Raw genomic sequence first — 12,477 nt, 5'->3', positions numbered from 1 at the left:
ATCTGTTCCATAAAATAGTTCACCATGTTCTCTCTTGATATTATAGCTATTGTCTTCTCTGAGTTCGTAATCAGTAGAATAATCATTATTCCATTTTGAGTCATACACAGTTTTTACTGGTGTCTCATCAACAAGTTCAATATGCTTTTCGTCTTTGGTATTATTTGGTTCAATGACTGTTTGATCAATGGCAGTAACGTTTGCTGGTGCTTTGTTTTTCATCGATTCATCTTTATATTCCATCGTGATATTTTCTGACAATGCCCTTTTTATTTTTCTGGCAATTACACTGTCTATTATCACATTATTTTTACACAGGTAACAGTTTCGGCACGTAGACAAGATATGGTTTACGATATTAGTAGAAGAGTAGGCCATTCTTTTATTGATCTTCCGTTGAATGCTAATACCCGAAAGGTGACGATTGGATTTATCAGTAGGTAATGTGTTACCTGCAACAGTAGCAAGGAGTTGTCCTCTATCATCAATGATTATTTTTATGTTGGCATTCTCTTTGAGTGCACTCATCTCTGGAGATCTCAATCTCGCATAACCACCAACATAAGAGTTGAATTTTTCGGTATTCCAAATAAATTTAATTCCTTACTGTCATGACAATGCATGCATACATTTCCAATAGTGCTACCAGCTGTACTTTTTTCATAGTTTAAATACTTCTCTTTGTCGGCATTCAATGCTACAATAACCTTGTTATGTAAACACACTTTAGTAAAATGCTTCATCTTCACTTTTTTTTTAAGATATGACTTATGTGTTTATCGTTCCACTGTGTAAACAATACTGATTTAATACATGCAATAGATTAGGTAGTGTCAATAACCGATCATAGAATACCAGTGAGAAAGTCAGATCGTGTCTCTGACCAATCACAGAGCGCAATTGTTAGAACTGTAAGCATATTTTGACATTTTAAGTTATGTACAAAAAGAAAAAAAAAATAAAGTTGAAAAATTTCGAAGTTTTAAAAAAGTTTGAATTAAAAACTTTTAGGATATCGAGTGTCTTTACTGAAAAACTACTGCATTACAGAGTCTCTCAAATCCCGTAAAGCTATTTTAAAATGTATAAGAATTATTTATTTAACAGAAATCCTAAATTTTTTTTTAATGGGTATCAAGTAAAGAAAAACCAAACGGAATCAGGCAACAGAGTCTCTCAAACCCCGTAAAGTTATTTTAAAAGATACAAGAACTACTTATTTACAACAAAAATTTCGTTTTTAATGAGCACTAAGTAAAGAAAAACCACACGGAATCAGGTAACAGAGTCTCTCAAACCCCTTAAAGCTCTTTTAAAAGATACAGGAACTACTTATTTAACACAAAAATTTCGTTTTTAATGGGTATCAAGTAAAGAAAAACCACACGGAATCAGGCAACAGAGTCTCTCAAACCCCTTAAAGCTCTTTTAAAATATACAAGAACTACTTATTTAAAACAAAAATTTCGTTTTTAATGAGCAATAAGTAAAGAAAAACCACACGGAATCAGGAAACAGAGTCTCTCAAACCACTTAAAGTTCTTTTAAAAGATACAATAACTACTTATTTAAAACAAAATTTTGGTTTTTAATGCGAACCATTTAACTAAAAACAACTCTTCTTCAGTCAACTGAGTCTCTCAAACCAATTACATATATTTTAACAGATACAAAAACTACTTATTAAAAACAATCACTACGTTTTTAACTAGCGATATTTAAAGAAAAACCACACGTACTCAGGCACCTGAGTTTCTCAAACCCCTTAAAGCTCTTTTAACAGATACAAAAACTACTTATTTAAAACAAAAAATTCGTTTTTATTGAGCACTAAGTAAAGAAAAACCACACGGAATCAGGCAACTGAGTCTCTCAAACCCCTTAAAGCTCTTTTAAAATATACAAAAAATACTTATTTAAAAAAAAAACTTCGTTTTTAATGAGCACTAAGTAAAGAAAAACCACACTGAATCAGGCAACAGAGTCTCTCAAACCCCTTAAAGCTCTTTTAAAAGATACAAAAACTACTTATTTAAAACAAAAAATTCGTTTTTAATGAGAACTAAGTAAAGAAAAACCACACGGAATTAGGCAACTGAGTCTCTCAAACCCCTTAAAGCTCTTTTAAAAGATACAAAAACTTCTTATTTAACACAAAATACAGGCAAGCAAATAACATGGGAAGTCCTATACACGCAAGCAAATAACTGAGTTATTTTTACGTCACAATTTTCAACTTAAAACCATTCTAAATATATTGGCAACTAAAAAAGACACACCGGTTTTTCTGACACGGATTTAACCTAAAAAAAACTTGTATATCATGAAATAGAAATTCAGTAAATTGTGTCAGAAAAACTTGAACCAAACCAGATTATACCCACCTAACCAGATTGTACCTACCAAACCAGATTATACCTACCAGAAGACCTGTTTGGTACGGGGGCGTACGCAAATCCAGACGAGCATCTCTACTGTAGTAATGTATATAAAGCTTTCAATTACACATGAAAATATACATTAGAATTGCTGTTGTTTTCAATTACGCATGGAAATTTACATTGGACTTGGGCTAGAAAAACGCATGCCTTTGACAGTGTATTTACACGTGAACATTTTGAAAAGCTGCCAAGCTTTTTGTTTTTGATAAGAATTGCACAGTGAATGTATCGTTTGAGGTAGACATTTTTATGAGCCAATCAGAGGTTGTTCAATATACGATAACCTGATTTGTGGTTGGGATTTGAATAAAAGGAATAGTTTTCTTTACAATTCATATTAGTAAGAGAATTGAATTCAAAGAGAATAGTTTATTTGAGAAGATATTAGTAGAGATAAAATGAGTGGTGCATTTACATTATTGGAGATTAATGATGGAGCCGACAACAGCAGCAATGATATACGAGTACCCAATTTGGCTGTGGAAATAACCACTGGTTGTAGACTATGTCTTGAATGGGACACTATGTATGCTAGATACGTGATACCATTAAGCAAATTTAAACATGAAGAGCAATTATGTTTTGCTGGAAAAGTAAATATTCTCCATATAAATAAACTTCGATCAGCATTAGATGTCCTATTGAAATATATTGGTGAGAACAAAATTCATCAGTGATTATTATTGTAATTATGTTCAATAAAATTGTTTCTAAATCAATGATATTTTTTTCTTTCTATAGTAGACTAGCGTATATTTTTTAGAGTAGAAAAAAAAATTCTGGTTAGTCTGAAGTTGGTTGTGAGAGAGTTAGGACTCTAAAAAATGAATAGATTCGAGAAAGAGCGAATCATGGGGAATCTAGTTCTTATGGAAAAACGTTTGATTCTAGATGACAATTTTCTAGAGCTGTCTATTCAAAGGAAGATATTTTCTCGGGGAATGCTTGTCGATATAATGAAAAATGATTTTGCACCATTAGACTACTGTATGAACCTTCTACGTCGTTGTCGAAACGCATTTACACAATTTATTGATATATTGATCACGACACGGCAAAATGATCTTCTGGATATGCTTTTAAAAATTAGTTTGGAAATTTTGGACTTTTTTTCATGAGAAAGATGGTGCTCAAGGATGATTTACTCCTCTCTCTCTCTCTTTGTCTCAGACAATTTTTGATGTTGCTAGCTCAGTTTCATTGTGGCAGTGAGAGTGTCAACACATGACAAAATGTTCTATACATGTACGTTATGTATGTAAACACTGGGTAGCTGGTCATCATGTGAGAGTTGCACACTGATTGATGAGTATGATGAAAAGTGTAGATTATGCAACCTGTGTAAATTGCATAGAGAATATGCTGTACAAGTTCAAGGTTGTGATTCCTGTCTTGAAGAGATGTGTGACTCTCATCCTAGAGGCCACCTATGCTCCAATTTTCATTATGATAAATGTAAGCAGTGGGAGAGTACATATCCCGGTATGATTGGAAAGAATCCTAACCGTGATTTTAGTTTATTGCTACGAGATTGGTATCGTCATGGTTTTAGATTGTTCTGGGAGGAGGAACCGGGTCAACGATTTAACTGTTGGAACAACAAGAGAATATGGTTTCTACGTCATCGTTGTGAAGACAATGGGTATTATGATTATTAACCCACTGATTTTTATTTGGCTGTGACAGAATATGATTCGACACTTGAGGACACTGTTTATGAGATTGCTTCAAATATGCAAATTGAAACATGTGAATTCAATAGAATGAATGAGAATAGTATCATTGACTGTACAAAGTGATATGATAAGAGTGAAGTCACACTCTACTGTAGAAAATGTGACCCTGACATTGCAGTACATCAGGATCAGTACACTGTGAATTCAGATAATCTACCTGCACTAGTTGTTGTCGACAAATACCTAGTAGTGGATGAAATCTAAAGAGTAGAAAAGTCGTTTTATCATGTATATAAAATTTTTTTTTTTACTAAACAAATTCACATACATCTTAGGAAAATTTTATTATTATGGCACTAAAATCAATATTAAATAAGCTTGTAAGTATATTCTCCACTAGAAAGTCGTTCAATCCAGGTAAGTCAACGTAGATATTGAGAAACTGCTTGTAGGTGTAGCCACGACATCTGAACATGAAAAAGAGTAGTGCATGAAAGCCACATGTCTTAGTCGTTAAATTCTGTACTCTTCGTTGATTTTGAATAAGGGTTTTCCCCCTGCTTTCAATAAAGTTGCTGATGTACGGAGCGTAGAATTTATACGAGAGGCCAAGAGGATCAAAAAATTCAATATTCTTAGCTGTTTGAAAGATGTATAGCCAATGACCGGTCTTCAAAGTTGATGGACTGCTATTAGAAATGATAAGGGTATTGTTAACACTTGGAATTTTTTCAATGAAGTCCGAAGGTATGCAATAGGACTTGTACTGGGACATGTATGGATCCATACTAAATACATTGATTATTTGGTTAGTGTTCATGGTGCTAGATCTAGTAGAACACTGCCGTCGGATGAGATTTCCCAATAGGTTTCAAATTGACTCAATGATATTAGCGTGATACTCTCAGTCAGAGCATCGGCAAATGTACACTCTAAACTTACATTCCCTGTTCGTACTATACTCATATCCTGTGTGCCTGACAAATCCAAAACAATAACCCCATGATTTTTTGAAAACATTGAATCGGTTATTCCATTTTCAAATAGTTGGGAGTCATGATCTAGGGATTGCATGGTCAACTCGTACAGAGTTCTATAGGATTTTTTGTCAAACGATAGAGTGTACAGTGGAATACCATTCACTTTGCACACAAGGCTAGATAGACCGAAAAAATTAAAATCCTGTGGGGTGGGTAGTTTGCTATTTCTAGCTTTTATGAGCTAGGTTTCATAGCCTATTGTAGGTGTGTTTTGTCTGAAACCTATAGTTTGGGATGCTATTTGGGCTTTTCAGAGCTAGGTTTCTTAGTCTCTCATAGGTGTTTGTTGTCTGAAACCTACAATTTGGGGTGGATAGTTTACTATTTTCTGCTCTTATAAGCGAGGTTTCATATTCTTTTTTAGTTGTGTGTTGTCTGAAAACTTTTGTCTTGGATGCTATTTGGGCTTTTCCGAGCGAGGTTTCTTAGTCTCTCATAGGTGTGTGTAGTCTGAAACATATACTTTGGAGTGGGTGGTTTGCTATTTCTGGCTTTTCAGAGCTAGGTTTCTTAGTCTATCATAGGTGTGTGTTGTATAAAAGCTACAATTTGGGGTGGGTAGTTTGTTATTTCAGGCTTTTATGTGCTAGGTTTCATAGCCTTTTATATGTGTGTGTGTTGTCTGAAACCTACAATTTGGGGTGGGTAGTTTGCAATTTCTAGCTTTTTTGAGCTATGTTTCATAGCCTTTTGTAGGTGTTTTGTCTGAAACCTTTAGTTTGGTATGCTAGTTGGGCTTTTCAGTGCTAGGTTTCTTAGTCTCTCATAGGTGTGTGTTGGCTGAAACCTACAATTTGGGGTGGGTAGTTTGCTATTTCTAGCTTTTATGAGCTAGGTTTCATAGCCTTTTGTCGGTGTGTGTTGGCTGAAACCTATAGTTTGGGATGCTATTTGGGCTTTTCAGAGCTAGGTTTCTTAGTCTCTCATAGGTGTGTCTTGTCTGGAACCTACAATTTGAGGTGGGTATTTTGCTTTTTCCGGCTTTTATGAGCTAGGTTTCATAGCCTTTTGTAGGTGTGTGTTGTCTGAAACCTATAGTTTGAGATGCTAATTGGGCTTTTCAGAGCTAGCTTTCTTAGTCTCTCATAGGTGTGTGTTGTCTGAAGCCTACAATTTGGGGGGTCCTTTTTTTGGAACCAAACTTCAACGTGTCGTATCTGAAAACAAAAGCTTGGTGATTAAAACGAGCTTTGTCTAATTCTAGCCAAAACTCAGAATTGATAGGGGGCAAGATGGAACGATGCCACATTCTGTGTGTTCTTATCTAAGCCTTTCAAAAACCATTAATAGCTCAGATTTTATAGGAATAGTTTTATTTTTCGATCCGAAAATAGACTAAAGTTTCAGATTTGAACCAGACAATTGTATTCTCCATAATTTTCTTACATATTTGGAAATCATTAACGACAACAGACATGTTTTCGACCAGATCAGTTTTTGAAAAACACATCCAGCATGGCGTGCGCTATTTTTTTTTTTATCATGAAACCTTTAGAGACCAATTTGATCAAATTGGAGAAAGTTCAAATAGAATAGTTAGTGATATTGATATTAGTCCGTAAACTACAAACTGACAAAAAATATCCAGAACTTTTTTTTTCTTATAGCCTTGACTTTGAAGTCATTTCTTCATATTAATTAGCCTTAGAAATATCATGCAAAATAAAACTAGTGAAATAATTTAGGTCGTATGATAAAATTAATTTTTTTTTTCAATACGGTATTTTTTCAGCAAGGACATTCGATATCCTAAAAGTGTTTGATTAAAACTTTTACATCCGGAATGAGATTGTCTTGAGGGGGGAATTTTCTATAGATGAGGTGGAGGGTATTTTTACGTGAAAACAACTTCAACCATGCCCAGCCCCCCGGGATCAGAAATTAAATTATAAAAAAAAAACGTTTCTTCAACTGAAAGTAAGGAGCAACGTCAAAACTTAAAAACGGACAGAAAATAGAGGCTGTTTCCAAAAGATTTAGGATTCATTAACATTAGTGTTGCCAGTCAAAAGCTATGGGTTTGAGAAAATTGTCTAATTATCGAAAAATGAAGAAACATCTTCGAAAAGTCGACAAATTTTTTTTTTTTGACTTCAAAATTATTCAACCTTTTTTTAGAGTTCTAGTTTAGTTTAGTTTTAGTTAAGAGTTTAGAGTTTTACCTTAGAGTCTTAGCTTAGAGTTTTTTTTAGAGTTCTAGTTTAGTTTAGTTTTAGTTAAGAGTTTGATTTTTTACATTTGAGTTTCAGTTAGAGTTCTAGTTTAGTTTAGTTTTAGTTAAGAGTTTGGAGTGTTACCTTAGACACTTAGTTTAGAGTTTTAGTCAGATTTCTATTTTGGTTTGGTTTTAGTTAATGGTTTCGAGTTTTAGCCTTGAGTCACAGCTTAGAATTTTTTTTACATCTCTAATTTGTACTAGGTACTGGAAAAAGTTTATAGTTTTTAGCCTAGAGTCTTATACTAGAGGTTCAGTTAGAGTTGTAGTTTAGTTTAGTTATAGTTAAGAGTTTAAAGTTTTTAGCTTAGAGTCTTAGCTTAGAGTTTTTATTAGAGTTGAAGTTTAGTTATGATATTTATAAAGTCAATTAAGATGAAGAAATGTCGGAATGTAGGTTTGACATCACCAGGCCCGTGCGAGGGACATTTTTTGTTGGTGGGGGGCTTAAAAAAGGCAAAAATGGCTGAACTACATGAGTTTATAAGACGGTTCATGAAAATCCCAAGGTTTTTTCTTATTTTTGGACAATACCCTTACTCCTATTGATGAGGACTGATGATTCTAATTCAATATTTTTTTCATGAAAACAAACTATTTTTTTTACAAATTTTTTTTTTTGGACTTCGAAATTATTCAACTTTTTGTTAGAGTTCTAGTTTAGTTTAGTTTTAGTTAAGAGTTTAGAGTTTTACCTTAGAGTCTTAGCTTAGAGTTTTTGTTAGAGTTCTAGTTTAGTTTAGTTTTAGTTAAGAGTTTGATGTTTTACCTTTGAGTTTCAGTTAGAGTTCTAGTTTAGTTTAGTTTTAGTTAAGAGTTTTACCTTAGAGTCTTAGCTTAGAGTTTTAGTTATAGTTCTAGTTTAGTTTATTTATAGTTTAGAATTTTAGCTGAGTCTTAGCTTAGAGTTTTTTTTAGAGTTCTAGTTTAGTTTAGTTTTAGATAAGAGTTTATAGTTTTAGCTTAGAGTTTTAACTTTGAGTTTCAGTTAGAGTTCTAGTTTAGTTTAGTATTAGTTAAGAGTTTGGTGTTTTACCTTAGAGTCTTAGCTTAGAGTTTTAGTTAGAGTTCTAGCTTAGTTTAGTTTTAGTTAAGAGTTTTAGCTTAGAGTCTTAGCTTAGAGTTTTTGTTAGAGTTATAGTTTAGTCTAGTTTTAGTTCAGAGTTTAGAGTTTTATTTTAGAGTCTTAGCTTAGAGTCTTAGTTAGAGTTCTAGTCTAGTTTAGTTTTAGTTAAGAGTTTAGAGTTTTAGCTTAGAGTTTTAACTTAGAGTTTTTGTTGAAGTTCTAGTTTAGTTTAGTTTTAGTTAAGAGTTTAGAGTTTTTAGCTTAGAGTCTTAGATTAGAGTTTTTGTTAGAGTTGAAGTTTAGTTATGATATTTCTAAAGTCAATTAAGATGAAGCAATGTCGTAGTGTAGGTTTGACATCACCAAGCACGTGCGAGGGAAATTTTTTGTTGGTGGGGGCTTAAAAAGGCAAAAAATGAGTGAACTACATGAGTTTATAAGACGGTTCGTGAAAATCCCAAGGTTTTTTCTGATTTTTTGGACAATACCCATACTCCTATTGATGAGGACTGATAGTTCTAATTCAATATTTTTTTCATGAAAACAATCTATTTTTTTTTTTAGTTAGAGTTCTAGTTTAGTTGAGTTTCAGTTAAGAGTTTAGAGTTTTAGCTTAGAGTCTTAGCCTAGAGTTTTTGTTAGAGTTCTAGTTTAGTTTAGTTTTAGTTAAGAGTTTAGAATTTTTAGCTTAGAGTCTTAGCTTAGAGTTTTCGTTGAAGTTCTAGTTCAGTTTAGTTTTAGTTAAGAGTTTAAAGTTTTAGTTTCGAGTCTTAGCTTTGAGTTTTTGTTAGAGTTGAAGTTTAGTTATGATATTTCTAAAGTCAATTAAGATGAAGAAATGTCGGAGAGTAGGTTTGACATCACCAGGCACGTGCGAGAGAAATTTTTTGTTGATAGGGGGCTTAAAAAGGCAAAAATGGGTGAACTACATGAGTTTATAAGACAGTTCGTGAAAATCCCAAGTTTTTTTCTGATTTTTTGGACAATACCCATACTCCTATTGATGAGGACTGATGGTTCTAATTCAATATTTTTTTCATGAAAACAAACTATTTTTTAAAAAAATTTTTTTTTTGGACTTCGAAATTATTCAACTTTTTGTTAGAGTTCTAGTTTAGTTTAGTTTTAGTTAAGAGTTTAGAATTTTTAGCTTAGAGTCTTAGCTTAGAGTTTTTGTTGAAGTTCTAGTTTAGTTTAGTTTTAGTTAAGAGTTTAAAAATTTAGCTTAGAGTCTTAGCTTAGAGTTTTTGCTAGAGTTGAAGTATAATTTCTTGAATTAAATTTGTGTATTGTGCATCCAAATGGGGAATTCAAGAAAAAAATTTTGACGGGGTTATGTGCACGCACGTAATTTTTTTAACAATTTTTTTTTGGACTTCGAAATTATTCAACTTTTTGTTAGAGTTCTAGTTTAGTTTAGTTTTAGATAAGAGTTTAGAATTTTTACCTTAGAGTCTTAGCTTAGAGTTTTTGTTGAAGTTCTAGTTTAGTTTGGTTTTAGTTAACAGTTTAAAAATTTAGCTTAGAGTCTTAGCTTAGAGTTTTTGCTAGAGTTGAAGTTTAGTTTAGTAATAGTTAAGAGTTTAGAGTTTTTAGCTTAGAGCTTAGAGAAATTTAATTCAGGAAATTATGAAAAAAAAAAATTTTTGACGGTGTTACGTGCGCGCACATAACCCCGTCTAAATTTTTTTCTTCAATTCCCCATTTGGATGCACAATACAGAAATTTAATTCAAGAAATTATGAAAAAAATGTGAGTAAGTAAGTAAAAAACTCTATGCTTTTTCTGCATCAATTGTCAGATATGTTGAATAAAATATGCAAAGTCGACATAGCATTATTTCATTTTTTAAGTTTAATTTAGACGGGGTTACGTGCACGCACGTAAACCTGTCTAATTTTTTTTTTTTCATAATTTCCTGAATTAAATTTATATAATATCTAATCTAAAACTATAAACTCTTAATTATTACTAAAATGAAATTCAACTCTAGCAAAAACTCTAAGCTAAGACTCTAAGCTAAATTTTTAAACTGTTAACTAAAACTAAACTAAACTAGAACTTCAACAAAAACTCTAAGCTAAGACTCTAAGCTAAAAATTCTAAACTTTTAACTAAAACTACACTAAACTAGAACTCTAACAAAAAGTTGAATAATTTCGAAGTCCAAAAAAAAAAATTTGTTAAAAAAATTACGTGCGCGCACATAACCCCGTCTAAATTTTTTTCTTGAATTCCCCATTTGGATGAACAATACAGAAATTTAATTCAAGAAATTATACTTCAACTCTAGCAAAAACTCTAAGCTAAGACTCTAAGCTAAATTTTTAAACTCTTAACTAAAACTAAACTAAACTAGAACTTCAACAAAAACTCTAACCTAAGACTCTAAGGTAAAAATTCTAAACTCTTAACTAAAACTAAACTAAACTAGAACTCTAACAAAAAGTTCAATAATTTCGAAGTCAAAAAAATAAAATTGTTAAAAAAATAGTTTGTTTTCAAGAAAAAAATCTTGAATTAGAACCATCAGTCCTCATCAATAGGAGTATAGGTATTGTCCAAAAAATCTGAAAAAAACTTGGGATTTTCACGAACTGTCTTATAAACTCATGTAGTTCACCCATTTTTGCCTTTTTAAGCCCCCTATCAACAAAAAATTTCCCTCGCACGTGCCTGGTGATGTCAAAACTACTCTCCGACATTTCTTCATATTAATTGACTTTAGAAATATCATAACTAAACTTCAACTCTAGCAAAAACTCTAAGCTAAGACTCAAATCTAAAACTTTAAACTCTTAACTAAATCTAAATTAAACTAGAACTACATCAAAAACTCTAAGCTAAGACTCTAAGCTAAAAAATCTAAACTCTTAACTAAAACTTAACTAAACTAGAACTTTAACAAAAACACTAGTCTAAGACTCTAAGCTAAAAATCTAAACTGTTAACTAAAACTAAACTAAACTAGAACTCTAACTAAAAAAAAAATAGTTTGTTTTCATGAAAAAAATATTGAATTAGAACCATCAGTCCTCATCAATAGGAGTATGGGTATTGTCCAAAAAATCAGAAAAAACCTTGGGATTTTCACGAACCGTCTTATAAACTCATGTAGTTCACTCATTTTTTGCCCTGTTAAGCCCCCCATCAACAAAAAATTTCCCTCGCACCTGCCTGGTGATGTCAAAACCTACACTCCGACATTTTTTCATCTTAATTGACTTTAGAAATATCATAACTAAACTTCAACTCTAACAAAAACTCTAAGCTAAGACTCTAAGCTAAAACTTTAAACTGTTAACTAAAACTAAACTAAACTAGAACTTCAACAAAAACTTTAAGCTAAGACTCTAAGCTAAAAATTCTAAATTCTTAACTAAAACTAAACTAAACTAGAACTCTAACAAAAACTCTAAGTTAAAACTATAAGTTAAAACTCTAAATTCTTAACTTTAACTAAAATACACTAGAACTCTAACAAAAACTCTAAGCTAAGACTCTAAGCTAAAACTCTAAACTCTTAACTAAACTGAACTAGAACTCTAACTAAAACTCTAAGCTAAGACTCTAAGGTAAAACACCAAACTCTTAACTAAAAATAAACTAAACTAGAACTCTAACTGAAACTCAAAGTTAAAACACTAAGCTAAAACTCTAAACTCTTAACTAAAACTAAACTAAACAAGAACTCTAACAAAAGCTCTAAGCGAAGACTCTAAGCTAAAACTCCAAACTCTTAACTAAAACTAAACTAAACTAGAACTCTAACTGAAACTCAAAGTTAAAACAACAAACTCTTAACTAAAACAAAACTAAACTAGAACTCTAACAAAAAGTTGAATAATTTCGAAGTCCAAAAAAAAAATTTGTTAAAAAAATAGTTTGTTTTCATGAAAAAAATATTGAATTAGAATCATCAGTCCTCATCAATAGGAGTATGGGTATTGTCCAAAAATCAGAAAAAAACCTTGGGATTTTCATGAACCGTCTTATAAACTCATGTAGTTCACCCATTTTTGCCTTTTTTAAGCCCCCC

The sequence above is a fragment of the Artemia sp. Qi Xiang Cuo genome, chromosome 11 (assembly GCF_049724085.1).
Source record: "Artemia sp. Qi Xiang Cuo chromosome 11, ASM4972408v1, whole genome shotgun sequence".
In the NCBI taxonomy this organism is placed as follows: domain Eukaryota; kingdom Metazoa; phylum Arthropoda; class Branchiopoda; order Anostraca; family Artemiidae; genus Artemia; species Artemia sp. Qi Xiang Cuo.
The sequence above is the reverse complement of the archived record's forward strand: the minus strand, read 5'-3'. Positions refer to the sequence as shown.